Here is a 14,567-nt window from a genome sequence, read left to right on the forward strand (position 1 = left end):
TAATGTTTTCAGTGCATTCCCATCCTCTTGGTATTTCAATGTGTGGAAAGGCTTAAAGTTGTCTGAAAGTATGAAGATTTTACTGTTGACTCCCTCTTGGCTCATTTACACAAAAGTTCAATTACTTAATACTGCTCTATCCTAAAATATTATCCACATGATTTTGTACAACTAGAATTAGTTGCATCATGTTTGAAATAAGTGAGCCAAAAGCTATAGCTTATTGATCCCTGTTACATGAAAATTTTAGTTAGTTGTAAAGACATTTGTTTGAATTTTATGTTTTCTACTTATCTTTCATAATCTCCTTCTATTAATAATTCTGCTGAACCTGTAAGTTTAAATAATATTTGAAGAAATAGACTGTTTTCCAGAGGCCAAAGCTGACCAAAGTAATGAAAAAGGACTGCACAATTCTTAGCTTTATTTGGAAACAGAGAGATGTTGTTAAGCACTGGAGGGGAACGCGGGCCCCAGGACCCCAGAGGCTTGCTCAATGATTGTCCAGTGTGGATTATGCAGCCCAGCAACAGGAGGAAATGGAAACAGAGGGTGGGCCAACAAAGTCAAGCTGTCTATTTGGAAAAAAAAAAAAAAAAAAGACAAAACAGCCACAGGACAGATTCCAATTTTCTAAAAGTCAAACTTCAGCCTCGGACAAATACAAATTGCATGCTATTTTTAAAATCAAATAGCTGTAAGCACAGCAGTTACACATTTGTAACAAAAAAGGGGTTCTTTATTTACTAGTGCCATAAGCACTGAATACTCACCAGATATCTTTTACTCTCTCTTATAAAGTAAGTAAATGCACAGAGAAGAAACTAAAGTTTGAGTGTGAAAAAAATCTTACAGCAAGTAGTTAACAACTTGCTATACTAACACAACTAGAGAAGCTGCAAGCCCTTTGCCTCAACTGACACACGGGTAGTGAACTTGCTCAAACAGGGCTCTCCTATTACTTCCAAGAGCACTTACATATATCTGGGCCTTTTCTGTTCACACCTTTGTATGTGAAAGCGATCATGATGTTCTAACTGATTCTAGATGACTGGCCTAAAGGCCTTGGCTCTATGCAAACATAGTTATGTATACATGAAATCATTTAACTAATTACAAGAAGGTGATTACCTCATACATGCTTCTCTTGAAACTTTAGGTTGTTGGGACCAAAAAAAAAATTAACGTTTTTTGGGAGGAGAATGGTGGGGATAGTGATACTGTGCAGTTTGTATTTATCAGACATACACTATTTTAAACACATTAAAAACATAATAATCAAAGTGAATAAAAACTGATAGTCAGGACATGTGAACATAAGATTATTCTCAATTTAAACTACAACTAGACTTTGGAAGATAAGGCAGTTTAGAAAGGCATTCAGCAACAATTTTAACTATCATAAACAGCTTGAAATAAAAGTTTGATGGAAAAAATTGATTTTCAGGATGCTCAGTTTGAAATGTACCTTAAAAGCATACAGAATCACTTTACACCCACTAGAATAGCTATAATAAAAAAGACAGACAATAACAAGTGTTGGTGAGAATGTGGAAAAGTGGAACTCTTCACATTGTTGGTAAGAATGTAAATGGTATAACCACTATGTAAAATAGTTTGGCAGTTTTCTTCTCCTTTAAAAATGTCCTTTATAAATTCTGAAATGATACATTCATGTAGGAAGTGGAGTTATAATTGTTCCTTTAAATTTCTCAGTAAGGCAGGTGTTGGGTTTCTTTAAAATCTTACACACATCCATTACTCATGAGGCTCAGAAAGAAGACTGACTATTCTGGCAAGGTGATGCTCCTGTCTCTCCTCTTGCTGTAACCATAACCCTGGGCCAGGACACTGGAACTTCTTGGAAGCATGGCTGGAGGGACAAACAACTGAGAGAATCGGATGAGGTAACACTTCTCTTTAAATATAGCAACTTTTTCATTCTCTATTTTTGGAACTCTTATTAGATTATGTTGAACCGCCTAATTATCTTTCCGCTCTTTTTAAATCTAATTTTTCCTTTAGAGATATCTAACCTGTTATTTGGTTTATTCAACAGTTTTTAATTTTTAAATTAAAAATTTAAAAAGATTTATTATATATGAAATTGTTTCTTTTTTTAATAGGCTCTTATAAAAAAAAAAAAAAAAGTCCTACAGATCTTCCAGGCAAATAATCAACAAGGAAACAATGGGCCTAAAAGACACACTAGACCAGGTGAATTTAATAGATATTTTCAGAGCATTTTACTTTAAAGCAATAAAATATACATTCTTCTCAAGTGCACATGGAACATTTTCAAAAACACACCACATGTTAGGACACAAAACAAGTCTCAATAAATTTAAGAAGACTGAAATCATATCAACCGTCTTCTGTGATCACAATGGTATGAAACTAGATAACAACTACAAGAAAAAAGCTGGAAAATACACGAACACATGGAGGCTAAATAACATGCTTCTAGACAATGAATGGATTATTAATGAAATCAAGGAAGAAATCAAAAGATACCTAGAGATAAATGAAAATGAAAACACGACTCAAAATTTATGGGACACAGTTAAAGCAGTCCTAAGAGGAAAATTCATAGTAATACAGGCCTACCTCAAGAAACAAGAAAAAGCTCAAATAAACAATCTAAACTTTCACTTAAAAGAACTAGAAAAAGAACATCAAACAAAGCCCAAAGTGAACAGAAGGAAGGGAATAATAAAGAGCAGAGCAGAAATAAATGAAATACAGTCTAGAAAAACAATACAAAAGATTAATGAAACCAAGAGCTAGTTCTTTGAAAAGATAAAGAAAAGTGACAGACCCTTAGCCAGACTCATCAAGGAAAAAAGAAAGAGGGCTCAAATAAATGAAATCAGAAATGACAGGGGATAAATAACCACGGACTCCGCAGAAATACAATGGATAATAAGAAAACACTATGAGCAATCATATGCCAACAAATTGGACAATCTGAAAGAAATGGACACATTCCTAGAAACATACAATCTTCCAAGACTGAGTCTAGAAGAAACAGAAAATCTGTACTGACCAATTAAAATAGAATCAATAATCAAAAACCTCCCCCAAAACAAAAGTCCTGGACCAGATGGTTTCACAGGCAAATTTTACCAAACATTCAGAGAAGAATTAACACCTATTCTTCTCCAACTGTTTTAAAAAATTCAAGAAAAAGGAAGGTTCCCTGATTCCTTTTATGAGGCCACCATTACTTTGATTCCAAAACCAGACAAAGACATTACAAAAAAAGAAAAACTATAGGCCGAAGTCTCTTATGAACATTGATGCAAAAATCCTCAAAAAATATTAGCAAACCTAATTTAGCAGTATAGTAAAAATATCATACACCATGATCAAGTTGGATTTATTCCTGGGAAGCAAGGTTGGTACAATATCTGCAAATCAATTAATGTGATACACCACATTAACAAATCAAAAGATAAAAACCATATGATCATATCAATAGATGCAGGAAAAGAGTTCAACAAAATCCAGCATTCATTTATGATAAAAACTCCCAGCAAAGTGGGAACAGAGGGAACATACTTCAGCATAATAAAGGCCATATATGACAAACCTACAGCTAATATACTCAATGAGGAAAATATAAAAGCATTTTCCTTAAGATCAGGAACAAGACAAAGATGCCCACTTTAACCACTCCTCTTCAACATTGTATTGGAAGTCTTAGCCACAGCAATAAGACAAGAAAGAGAAATAAAAGGCATCTGAATTGGAAAGGAAGAAGTAACACTCTCGTTATTTGCTGATGACATGGTACTGTATAAAGAGAATCCTACGTATTCCACCAAAACAACTGTTAGAACCGATCAATGAATTCAGTAAAGTAGCAGGTTACAAAATATATATTCAGAAGTCAGTGGCATTTTTATACACCAATGATGAACTTTCAGAAAGAGAAATTAAGAAAACAATTTCATTTACAATTGTATTGAAAACTATAAAATACCTGGGAATCAAATTAACCGAGGAGGTAAAAGACCTGTTTTCAGAAAATTATAAGTCATAGAAAAAAGAAATTGAAGAAGATACAAATAAATGGAAGCATATACCATGTTCATGGGTAGGAATAATCAATATCACTAAAATGGCCATACTACTCAAAGCAATCTATAGATTCAGTGCAATCCCTATCAAAATATCAATGGTATTTTTCAGAGAACTAGAACAAATAATACTAAAATGTATATGGAGCCATAAAAAACCCCAAATAGCCACGGCAATCTTGAGATAGAAGAACAAAGTTGGAGGTATCATACTACCTGATATCAAACTATGCTACAAGGCTACAGTAATCAAAACAGCATAGAATTGGCATAAAAACGGAGATACTGATCAATGGAACAGAATAGAGAGCCCAGAAATAAATCCACGCCTGTATGCTCACTTAATATATGACAAAGGAGGTAAGAATAGACAACTGGGTAAAGAGAGTCTCTTCAATAAATGGTGTTGGGAAAATTGGACAGGTACATGCAAAAAAAAAAAAAAAGCTGGACCATTTTCTTACACGTATACAAGAATAGACTCATATGGATTAAAGACTTAAATGTAAGACCTGAAACCATAAAAATTCTAGAAGAAAACATAGGCAGTAAACTCCCTGATATTGCTAACAGTAATTTCTTTTCAGATATATCTCCTCAGGCAAGGGAAACAAAAGAAAAAATAAACAAATAGGACTACATGAAACTGAAAACTTTTTGTACAGCAAAGGAAACCATCAACAAAACAAAAAGACAACCGACTGTTTGGGAGAAGATATTCACTATTGATACATCTGATAAGAAGTTAATATCTAAAATATATAAAGAATTCATACAACTCAACAAGAACAAAAAACAAACAATCCAATTAAAAAATAGGCAGAAAATCTGAACAGATACTTCTCCAAAGAGGAAATACGGATGGCCAATAGACATATGAAAAGATGCTCAAGGTCACTAATCATTAGAGAAATGCAAATTAAAACCACAGTGAGATATCATCTCACACCCGTCAGAATGGCTATTATCAATAAATTAAAGAACAACAAGTGTTGGCGAGGATGCAGGAAAAAAGGAACCCTCATACATTGTTGGTGGGATTGCAAACTGGTACAGCTGCTATGGAAAACAGTCTGGAGGTTTCTCAAAAAATGAAAAATGGATATACCTTTTGACCCAGCAATTGCATTTCTGGGTATTTATCCAAAGAAAACCAAAACAATAATTCATAAAGATCTATGCGCCCCAATATTCATGGCAGCAAAATTTACAATAGCCAAGGTATGGAAGTAACCTAAATGCCCATCAACAGATGACTGGATAAAGAAGTAATGGTTCATATATGCAATGGAATTTACTCAGTCATTAAAAAAATGAAATCCTACCATTTGCAACAACATGGATGGACCTAGAGGTTATTATGCTGAGTGAAATAAGTCAGAAAGAGAGAGATAAATATCATATGATTTCACTTATATGCAGAATCTAAGAAACAAAAAGAACAAACTAATCAAAAATAGACTCACAAATATAGTAGACAATTTGGTGATAGATAGTGGGGAGGAGGGTTGGGGGGCTGGGAGAATGGGGTGAAGGGTTAAAAAAGTACAAATTAGTAGTTGATAGTGGTCACGGGGATGGGGAGCATGGCATAGGGAATGCAGTTAGCATTAATATGATGGCTAGGTGGAGGGCCAGGGGAGGGAGGGGGCAATTGGAATGATCGTTTCATGAACTATATAGATGTCTAACCAATGTACTGTATACTTGAAACTAAATAATTTTTTTAAAAAGTCCTACATTTTAAATTAGGTTTCTATTTGTTCAGTTTTCACTTTGAGAATTTTAGTCTTTTTACTTTGTAGTTTTTGTCCAGATTGTTCTATAATTCTCAATTAACAAAGGTCTGTGGGTTTTTTTCAATTAATGCATATTTTTTTAATGTGCAATTACTTCAGGGTCATTTTTTTATGTGATCATTCTGTGGGTACAGGTGTGAGAATGTCTCTCCAGGGCAGTTTCACAGTGGCTTTTCCCAGAGCCAGGGGGAGTCCATGTATCCATACGTTACATTCCTTTCTGGACTTGGGCTTCTACCTCAACCACATGCAGGCAGAATAAACTGAGACTGAGTCTATGCCAGGTATCTGGAGAGGTGGGTTTCTCTACCACCAATTTCTCTTCAGCTTTGTGGGGGTGGTTAGCAGTTATTCTCCTCCCCTTTTGATTAACAGAAGGCTTTGAGGCTCCAAGCTCTGAGAAGAGGACACAGCCCCCATCCGATGTAGTCCAGGCTGTCCTCCCAACTGTGTGCTGAAGCACTCCAGCCCCAGCCCAGAGCCCAGATCTGCTCTGAGACCCTGCAGGCTGCCCAGCACCAGCCTCCACCCCAGCTCTGATTTCACTCTGTATTTATGGCTCTCAGGACATTTCTACTTCTTTCTCTTAAGCTTAACTATGTACTTAAAACATGTTACATTTAATCCAGAATTTGTGTGTGTTTAAAATGGTGGGAAGGATGGATATGGTCATCTCAGCTTGCAATATTTCTTTAAGTCTCCCCTTCTTTCTTTTTGGTAAGAAATATCACTTTTTCATTTCTCTTTATTTAATTGTACTAACAAGTAACTAACAAATGCATAAAAATTAAGTGGTTAAAGCTAAAGTTAAGCTTCCCTCTGACATAACCCCAATTCTAGTATCCATCTCTCCCCGGGTGAGTGTCTTACAGATCTCTCCTTGCATTGCAGACCTTTCTGGAACCACAGAAAATAGGTGGAATTGTTGAGTCCATATATGCTGCTGGTGGGAATGCCTATGATGCAGTCACTTTGGAAAAGGAGTTTCTTACAAAGTTAAACATACATTCATTTTATTTTACTTGGGTAAATTCTTAAGGGTGTGACTGAGCAGTCCAGTCCCACTCTTAAGAATTTACCCAAGTAAAATAAAAATTTATGTTGACACAGTACTAAAATGTTTATGGCAGCTTTATTATTAATCACCCAAATTTGAAAACAATGTATATATCCTTTAACTGGTGAGGTCCATCCATACCATGAACCCAACTATTAATATACACACCATGAGTGACTCAAGTTCTGCTGAATATAAGACGCAATATTGAAAAGAGTCTGAGAATGGCAAAATTATAGAGTTGGAGAAGAGATGAGTAGTTGTCAGTGGCTAAAGATAGGGAGACGGGTTGACTACAAAGGGGAAGGAGGGAATTTGTTGGGACGGTGGGAGTTTTATATCTTGATTGTGGTGGTGGTTACATGACAGTATGCTTTGGTCAAAACTACTATGTGAAAATTACACCTCAGTTAATATGCTTCAATATAAAAATGCTAATGAATAAAATCATACTACATCCATATTATTTACTCTTGCTTTTCTTCATTCAACAATATGTATTGAAGAGCTTTTTCTGTGAAGGTACAGGATTGCTATATTCTTTTTAATGGCTGCGTAGTAGTATACTGTGCATATTAATCAAGGGTGTGTCAGCCCATGAGGGAAGAGAAATTCCTTAAAGGAAGGGAAGGGTGTAGAGCACCAAACAATGGATGTCTACCCTCTCTCTACCAACACATGTTGAGGCCACTCTATAAAGCACAATGAACACTCCCAACCAAACTTGGGTACGAATGCTGATACCGATAGTGTCATACATTACAAGAGGGTGTGAAGACATTTATTACTCACATGATGAGGAGTATGGGAAGGGAAGGGTGGCTCCCAAGCTCTTTGAGAGCAGGGGTGGGCAACTGGCTCTGGCTTTTACTGTGGTTGGGGTGGGTAGTGTGGTTTCAACTTGCTGGCGCCATGCAGGGAATATTCAGGCTTTCTTATCAGCTTGCTCAGATGTGGACAGAGGGGAAGAAGAAGGGTAAGGTTTAAGAGATGTCAGGAGTCAAGTATCAAAAATGGGGTCAAGCTCTGTATTAGATATCATCCCTAATTTCTCGATTCTCTAAATATCATTCTCATAGCTCCAAAATTATCCTCCTAAAACACGAATGTTTTCATGTCACTATTCTTCTCAAAACCTTAAAGTGATTTTGTAGAGCCTAGACCTGGGGTCCTCAACCCCTGGGTCACATACTGGTACAGGTCCGTGGCCTGTTAGGAACCAGGCTGCACAGCAGGAGGTGAGCGGTGGGCAAGCGAGTGAAGTTTCATCTGTATTTGCAGCACTAGCATCACTGCCTCAGCTCCACCTCAGATCATCAGGCATTAGATCCTCACAGGAGCACCGGTCTCAGGTGCCAAAAAGGTTGGGGACCACTGGCCTAGACTAAAGGCTAAATTTCTAAAATGTGACATTCAAGGCTGTCTGTGAAATTTCTCCAAATCTGCTTATACCTTCTGCTCCTAATTCTTTACCCCAGTCCCAGTGAACAGTCTTTCTTCCAGCACTTGTCAAAATTCTTGTCAATCTACTCAAATGCCATCTTTTCAGGAATCTCTTGTCTACAGCCATGCCACCCTGAACATGCCCGATCTCATCTGATCGCTGAAGCTAAGCAGGGTTGGGCCTGGTTAGTACTTGGAAGGGAGACCACCTAGGAATACCGGGTGCTGTAGGCTTTAAAAAAAAAAAAAGGAATCTCTTGCCTATCTCCATATAATTTGTATATTATACAAATCACTTGTGATTACAGAGAGAGGTACATATTTGTTCCTCCAACTAAATAAGCACTGAAGCAACTAGATAACATGACATTTTATAATACAGAGTGTTTTATTCACTGTGGATTGCTAGCACAAGATCAAAGCACATAGTAGGTGCTTGATAAACATTTGTTAAATTCATGAATGTACATGACCTACATATGCAAAAGCTAAAGGAAATAAAAGGGATTTAGTAAAACTGAGACGTTTGGGAGAATGATTAAGAAACAAAGTTTTAAACAAGAAAGTAAAAATAGGGAAGTTTTTAGATAAATGTTTTGGTATAAAATCTCTAGAACTTTAGGAAAGACAATTGGCCCAAGACAGAAGCAATTACTGCTATTCTTGGCACATAAGTGCCTGTTGAATAAACAACATTAGTTGGTTAAAACAAACAGAAATAAAGAAATAAATTGCTGAGCACATACTCTGTATAGAAAGTATGTGAAACACATTCTTAGGGGAGATCCTCATCTGATTTTGAGAAGCAAAGGGAAGAAAGTCTAAGAGAAATTTGTGTCCAGATGTGAATGGCATCATGAAATAGGCCAGGCTGAGACTGAGAGAGCAGTGGAGTGGCAAGGATGGGTCCCTGAGAAAAAATGAAGTGGTACTAATCACAGTGGTTTGATTCCTATTTAACAGAGCACAATGCTTGCATAGGGCTTGCCGTGGAATTCAACAGAAAGCTCTGTCACTGCTAAGTTGTAGACTATTGCTAATCCCCCCCCTCCAAAGATGTAAATAAGCCATTTTCAACATGAAAACATTTAAAATTTACTTTTGCTATTCTGAATTACAGACACCAAATGGCATACTCTTATAAACAGATGATGGTATGGCTCCTCCTGCTATTGCCCAGTGAATTCAGAGGGAAAATATTGTTTCACTAAAACCTGCTTGAAATTAGTCAGTTTAAAAAGCAAAACCACCTTAACCAGCAAGGACTTTGTCTTTGTATGTTGTAACTAAGGTTTTTAACCACCCTTGGAAAACAAACCAACCAACTTCTCAGTAATTTAAGTACATATTCAGAAAAGAAGGCCAAGAGTAAAATAAAGCAACCATAGTCTTTGAAACTTATATATAATTAAAGGACGAATCTCATGAGACAGAGCTAAAAACTGTATAAGGTTTCTATAATCATTTATAAATATTGTTGTAAATGAATCAAACTAAAAAGAAGTAGCCAATCAATAAATACCAACAGTTTAATAGGTATGAAGCTTGTACTAGGCTATACAAAGAGCATTCCAACAATAAAAAGATGTTCCTTCAAGAAGATAAAATGCATGTTGATTGAAGAAAGTCAATTAAACATTAATAACTTCTCTCTTTGTTACATAAGCTTTATAGAGGATAGTCCAAGTGCTCTTGTTGTATATGTGTTTAACTCTATACTACCTTATATCATCACCACCCAGCCACGCTCATTTGACCCACTCTTGACCAGAGCTCCAGAGATCATAGTTGATGAGACTAGGGGTGGATATATGACCCAAGCTGGCCCAATCAGTTTCTCTGGAGAATCTGAAATTGAGGGCCAGATCACCAAAGGTAAACAGGCTTAGGTTCTTTGAGATTGTCTGTCAATCCAGTGGGAGCTGTTCTGCAGAAGGCGAGACCTACTGAGAAGAGAATTAACTTAGAGAAAGTGGTATGGATGTGGCAACTCAGAAAAAGGAAGCAAGGTTAGGGTCCCTGAGGCCTACCTGGACTGTGAGGGTGACTCTATTCCTCAGGTCCTGGGGAATCTCTTCCGCCCTTCTAGAAGTGGGTATTCTCAGAATCCTTCCAATATACCCGCTTCGTACCTGGGATTATCTGAAGTGGGTTTCTATTACTTGCAAGCGAAATGTCTTAACAAACACAATGGTTTTCAATGCCATCAGTGACAACAGGGGTACAGGATGGATATGCGAGATTTTTTTTTTTTTTTCCCAGAAAGACTAGAACATTTGAGTTAACAGAAATATTAAAAGAGAGGGCAGAATCAAGCTCCAAATTATTTGTTCTTTGCATTTGGTCAATCTCCAGAGCCCTGAACAGTCCTTCTAAAACAATTTTTCCAACTTTATACTTATTTTCCTATGGAAAAGATTCACTGACTTCTTCATTCTGCTATAGTTGGAAGTCTCACCACAACTTACATAATTTCCTTTTAAATATTTTTCCTCTTTGCCTTCTTTTTGATTGGCTTTTAAAATATTTCCTTTTCCCCCCCTGTATATAGTTGGGAAGTTACATGCTCTATTTCATTTGTCAAATGGTTACCTTAAGTATTTTATTATACATACCCATCAAAGTCTAAAAAAATACATCTCAATCCTCCTCACGAAGGACTTTACAACATTTAAATTTCAGTCACCCTTGCATTGCTGTGTATTTTTAAATTCTAGCTTTAAAAATAAAGACCTCACTTGACATTACTGTGATTTTATTATACAATCACTGTTTGATGTATTTATTATATTCTTTCCTCTTTATTGCTTCTTGTATCTCAAACCTTCCTTCTGGGATCATTTTCTCTTTGCCTGAAGAATATCCTTTCATTCTAAAATGAATGTCTATTGTAGTATTATATTCTCTCATTGGCTACTTATATGACATTGTCTTTATCTCATTATAATTTTTTACAGTTTTATTGAGATGTAATTGACATATAACATTATGTTAGTTTAAGGTGTACAACATAATACTATAATTGCATGTTGTAAAATGAATGCCATGATAAGCCTAGTTAACATCCATCACCATAGTTACAATTTTTTTTTGTAATGAGAACTTTAAAGTCTACTCTCCTAGCAACTTTCAGATATACAATACAGTATAATAAACTATAGCACCATGCTGTACATTACATCCCTACAACTTAACTTATTTTATAAATGGAAGTTTGTACCTTCTGACTCATTTTACTCATTTCACCAACCCTCCTTACCCCCTGTCTCTGGCAACCACCAATCTGTTCTCTGTATCTATGAATTCAATTATTATTTGTTTTTGTTTTTAGATTCTATATAAGTGAAATCATACAGGATTTATCTTTTACTAGTTATGATTAGCATAATGCTCTCAAGGTCCATCCATGTTGTTGAAATGTCAGTATTTCATTCTTTTTTAGGGCTGAATAATATTCCTGTGTGCATGTGTGTGTATGTGTGTGTATCAATCATATTTTCTTTATCCATTTATCTCTGGAGAAACATCAGTTGTTTCCATGTCTTAGCTATTATAAACAATGTTGCAATGAATATGAAGGTGCAGATATTACTTTCCATTTTAAAAGATATTTTTTTTGCTGGGTATAGTGGGTTTTCACTCATATAATATTTTCACTCAGTATACTGAAGCTCTCAGTTTGATTTCTGGTTTCTACTGCTATTGGTGAAAAATCAGTTTGCTACTTTGAAGGTGATCCAATCCATTTTCCCGCTGGCTGCTTTAAAAATTTTCTTGTCTTTGGTATCTGCAGTTTCATTATAACGTATTCAGCTGTGAATTTCTTTTTTCTCCTGTTTGGATTTGTTTTTTGATAGTGGGTTTTTAAAAATGCACAGAATATAAGTATCTTAAGAATTAATAAAATGTAATGTACATTGTAACAGAATCTGGCCAGCACCCCAGAAACCCATTGGCATTCCTCTTCCCAATCATGTACTCCTCACTTTCCTCTAAAGTTGATGACTACCTTGATTTTTATGCAAATAACTTCCTTGTTTTTCTTTATAGTTTTTCTACTTAATTGTGCAACCCTAAACACTAGTTTAGTTCTACCTGTTTTCAGACCTCATTTATACAGAATCATAAACCATATATTGTTTATTGTCTATTTTTATTGCCCAAGATTTTGTGAGATTCGCCCACAATGTTGCATGCAGCTCTATGTTTTTTGTTCATTTTAATACTAAACGGTATTTCATGACATACAAAATATCACAATTTATATTTTTCCATTCTATTGTTAAAGAATATTTGGGTTGTTTCAAGTTTGGGGCTACTACATATAATGCTACTGTGACACTCTTGTTTTCTTGATATACATAAACACAATTCTTTTGGATATATACAAAGGGATATGGGCATCTTCAACTTTTATAGATAATATCAGTGTTTATACCAATTTAAGTAGCAATATATGAGACTACCTATTGTTCCATATTCTAACAATTGGTATTGTCGGTCTTTTTACTATTAATCATTCTGGTGAATGTGCAATAGAATCTCATAGTGATTTAAAATAGCTTTTCCATTATTTTACTGGTGGAATTAACACACATGGTTATTGGCCATCTGAATTTTTATTTTTGTGAATAGTCTACTCAAATTGCTTGCCCATTTTTCTACTCAGTGTCTGTCTTTTCCTTACCGATTTTTGGAGTTCTTTACGTATACTGCCTGGGATATATAAAATGCTCAATAAAACACATTTGCCATACATCTGACTTATGACTGCTTTTGCCATTTTATGTACCTAAGATACATCCCATGTCAATAAGTACAAACCTACTTTGTTACTTTTAAGGCAATAAGCTAAGCCATTACATATATACATTATAATTTAAGCAATCTCATATTGACAATCTTTTGAGTTATTTGTAATTTTCACTATTTTATACACTACAATGAATATCCTTTGAGTCATTTGTAATTTTCACTATTTTATACACTATAATGAATATCCTTTTAAGATATTTTTGTACATTCGTGAAGAAATTTTTGTTAGCTAGAAGCAGTATGGCTTAACATTTAATAAAGGCTGATGAAATGGCCTATATAAAAAATCTACCAATTTACATTTCTATCAACAATGTGCAAAAGTGCTTATTTGGAGAGTTTTAAAATCCTCTTCTTTTAGTTCCTGTACTCTTGTAAACCTTCTCCAAGGGTCTAATTATATATCATGGCTTCTGATCTCATTCAATTTTGTGGGTTGAGTACCATTCATCCACGTGCTACGGGATCTTAAATATCAAGCCTAGGGTTTCTCTTTTGATCTGCAGAACTGATTACATTATCTTTCTCCCTCAACCTGTGTTCACCTCAGGAAATGGCTCTCCTACCATGCAGATGTTCATGCCATAAACCTGGGCTTCATATGTTTGATTCTTCTTCCTTCTCTTTTCCCTACATCCAACTAAATCTTAAGTCTTGTTGATTTTACCTAATTATCTAGTTATCTCTTGAGTTCTCCCCTAGCCTCGTAAAGAAATCTCCCTCTCTTGAATTACTGCAATGTCTTTTAAATGGTGCTCTGCCTTTAGATGTGGTTTCTCCATTTGCTTCATAAGCCAAACTACAGAGTTATCTTTCTAAAATGCCAAACTGGTTATGCTCCTCCTCTGCAGCCTTTGAGTAAAGCCACAAATACCATTTCCAAAACCACTTCTCTCCTGTATTTGACTCTTAAGGCCTCACGATCACTTTCACTTTCCATTCCCACAAGGTGCCAATGTCATTGCAGGCTTTCTCTCACATCATCCTCTCTGCCTAGAACATTATCCCTTATCTTATCCTTCTGTGTCCAAACTCTTATTTAACATTCAAGTTTCAGTTTAAATATGACTGCAGTCATATTTAACAAAAACTTTGGACTGTTAGGTTTGAGATGATTCCTAGATATTCAAACAGATATATCAAGAAAGTAACTGAAATTACCAGTATACAGATGGTATACAGATGATGAAACTCACCTAGAGAGAAATTACAGCTAGAGAAGAGGTTCCAGGCCTGAGATCAGGACAAGGAGGAGGAGAAGCCAGCAAAGAAGATTAAGAAATGAGACACAAAAGTGGGGCCAAAAAAACTAAGAGAACTGAGTGTTAGAAGGGAGGGAGATCTTCTGGGTTGAATGTTGCTAAGCCTTGC

General features: G+C 35.6%; 1 protein-coding gene and 1 pseudogene across 2 annotated transcripts in view; one reads left to right on the plus strand and one right to left on the minus strand.

Moving 5' to 3' along the window:
• Nucleotides 1-14,567, minus strand: part of CENPP (centromere protein P) — a 206,151-nt gene that overhangs the window by 18,456 nt on the left and 173,128 nt on the right. The window lies entirely within an intron of this gene.
• Nucleotides 8,497-8,615, plus strand: LOC111731126 (annotated as a pseudogene).

This window comes from Pteropus vampyrus, unplaced genomic scaffold (genome assembly GCF_000151845.1).
Source record: "Pteropus vampyrus isolate Shadow unplaced genomic scaffold, Pvam_2.0 Scaffold349, whole genome shotgun sequence".
In the NCBI taxonomy this organism is placed as follows: Eukaryota; Metazoa; Chordata; class Mammalia; order Chiroptera; family Pteropodidae; genus Pteropus; species Pteropus vampyrus.